Below are 2828 nucleotides of genomic sequence, written 5' to 3'. Positions count from 1 at the left end.
ATCTCCCATCTCCTTGCCTTTGCTTCAGTCATTTCCCCCTATCTAGAATGCATTTGGTCCTCACCTCCACCTCACAAAATGTCTTTCTTCCTTTATAGCTCAACTAACATCTTCTGATCTAAACCTTTCCAGACTTCACTCCCTACCAATTGCTAATTTTCCCTTACTTTGATATTCAGCATTGATATTAAACATAAATTGAGCATTTATTTGGTATATACTCAAATAAACCCAAGTGATCTCCTACAATGGACCAGGGGATTGTGGCATTCTTTATTTTTGTGTCTCCACCAATGGGCATACTGTCTGCCACATAGTAGGAACTCAACAAATGCCTGCCAATTGATAAGTTGTAGAGATTCTGATCTGCATTGGGAAAGGACTGGTAGTTTGATAAACCAATAAAATCGCAACTGTGAATATTGATTGTCTATCATCTCAATGTCTCAGTTTGATCATGAATGACTTTATGGAATCCCCTGTCCTGTTGTTTAATTCTCCAGAGCTACCTTAGCATAATGAATAAGTCTTAGACTTGTAGTAACGAAGCCTTTATTTCCAAGGTAGAGCTTCAGAGAGAACACTGGATCTTGAATCAGGAAGGCTTGAGTTCAAATTTGGCCTTAGAGACTCCCTAGCTGTGTGACTCTTGACAAGTCATTTCACCTCTGTCTCAGTTTCCTCAACTGTAAAATGGGAAGATGATAATAGCACCTCTCAGTGTTGTTTTAAGGATAAAATGAGGTATTTTAAAAAAAAATACTTAGCACAATTCTTAGTACGTAGCAGGAGCTTAATACTTATCCTCCTTTCTCTTCAAATCATAAGTCAGAAGTGAGACTTTGCCTGAAACTTAATCTCTCTAAGCCTTGGTTTCCTCATCTGTAAAATGGGGATAATAATAGAGTCTACTTCCTAGGGTTGCTGTAAGGGAATACATGAAATTATATCCATATTGTTTTCCTTAAACTTTCGACGTAAAATGAGTTGGAGAAGGAAATGGCAAACCATTCCTGTACCTCTGCCAAGAAAACCCCAGATGGGGTCCAAAAGAGTCAGACACAACCAAAGGACTGAACAACAACAGCAGACCTTTGAGAGATATTGTGATTATTCTTGGGAACTCACAAGAGTCTTACAGATAATCTAGGCCAGTGATTTCAAATTTAAATAAAATGAAGGCTGTCACTTCTCGGCCTTTTGGCTAAGGTCAAGTGTAGTATCTGTTCTTATCAATTTAAATAAAATGAAGGCTACTAAACCACACATAAGGCCCCTTGCAGGCTGTTTGTGGATTTAGGAAAACATATTACTCTATCTAAGTTCTTTTCTATTGTTTACTTATTTTGTTAACTATTTCCCAATAACATTTTAATTTGACTTCTGCCTCAGTGGAGAGTGTTACCATACACAGAATTCAATGAATGGTTGTTGAATGAATGATACTTCAAGTAAAAGCAATTTTTCTTTGAAGGAAAAATGACCAATCACTTGATCTCATGAAGTAGAATGTCTCAAACCATCTCTGGGGAATCTGTTCTTTAAATCCACTTCCCTTCATGTGCCTGATGGCGATGACATGGGTGAATCAACAATGCCAAGGACCAGATTGCTATGTAAAAGCATCACCTACCACATCTAGCATGCAACATCTCTTCCACAGAAGTACTTGATAAATTGAACAACCTAAAGATGAGACATGACTTCTTTCCCATTTGATCTCATTTCTGATTTAATTTTCATTTCTGCCCATGCAGTTTGCAGACCTAGATGTGAGACTCTGCCAAGGGAAATACCTTTCTTTGCCAATCCATGTCTGCCATGAGCTTGCCTCACTGTCTATATGTTGCTACATATAACAAATAGTAGGAATGAAAAAAACTATTTTCTCCCACACCACCAATCACTGTGATCTTTGAAATGTCTTAATCTCTGTGTTTGCCTTTAGTTGATCTTCCTGGGAGACAGGACTTGTTCAACCATTTTGAATCTATCACACCCTAGAATGAAGAAATGTATAGATTCTATTCTCCTGTGGAAGTTATTTGGACATAGGTTTTTGATAGAATGAGAATGGTGATATGGTCCGGAGCATGCCCCTGCCTAGGGAGGGCAGGACCAAGTGAATTTTCATAGGAGGGATCTCTTGGCAATCATTTCAATTCAACTCAATAAATATTTGTTAGACTTTTATAAGTACCCAGCACTAAAATTCCTACCCTCAGGGAGTCCACATTCTACCTGAAGGGACAAATGTAAGCATTTGGAGACTAAAAAGGGATTCTGGAGGATGCCAAAAAACAGACTATCTGTTCCATAATTTTGCCCAGACCTGGTGTTGAATCAAATTTAATTGTATAAATACTTGTTAAATATCTATTCTATGCCGGCCATGTTGATAGGTATTGGTTCTACAAGATAAAAATTAAATAGTCCCTGCCCTCAAAGAGCTTCCATTATACTGGGAGGACATAGCAAATACCTAAGTAGGGAAACTCAAAGTAATTTTAAGGAAGGGACAATAAAAACTGGGAAACCAGGGTTGTGTTTTGAATGAATTGAGGAATTTGAAGAGGTAAACGAAGTGAGGAAGAAAAACATCTGTGATTTAGACTGCTGGAACTCAGGCAGGTAAGGATCAAAGGTAGAGTTTGGAAGGAGATGAGGGGAGAGGGCAGAAAGTGGAGCTTGATGGATCAGGGGATATTTCTCTTGAATCCCCTAAGGCTATGGACAGCCTGGTTGCTATGGCTGGAGAAAGTCAGAGCAAGGAGGGAGAGCAGTGGATGGATGGGGGAGCTGGCAGAAGGGGTCACTGAGACAGAATG

The 2828-nt window shown here is 38.9% G+C and overlaps 1 pseudogene; it reads left to right on the top strand.

Annotated features, from left to right (window-relative positions):
- Positions 1–1184: 1184 nt before the first annotated feature.
- On the top strand, positions 1185–1339 carry LOC141492417 (U2 spliceosomal RNA; annotated as a pseudogene).
- The last annotated feature ends 1489 nt before the right edge of the window (positions 1340–2828 follow it).

The sequence above is a fragment of the Macrotis lagotis genome, chromosome 6 (assembly GCF_037893015.1).
Source record: "Macrotis lagotis isolate mMagLag1 chromosome 6, bilby.v1.9.chrom.fasta, whole genome shotgun sequence".
NCBI classification, from domain to species: domain Eukaryota; kingdom Metazoa; phylum Chordata; class Mammalia; order Peramelemorphia; family Peramelidae; genus Macrotis; species Macrotis lagotis.
Note: the sequence above shows the minus strand (reverse complement) of the source record. Positions and strands in the feature narration are given on the sequence as shown.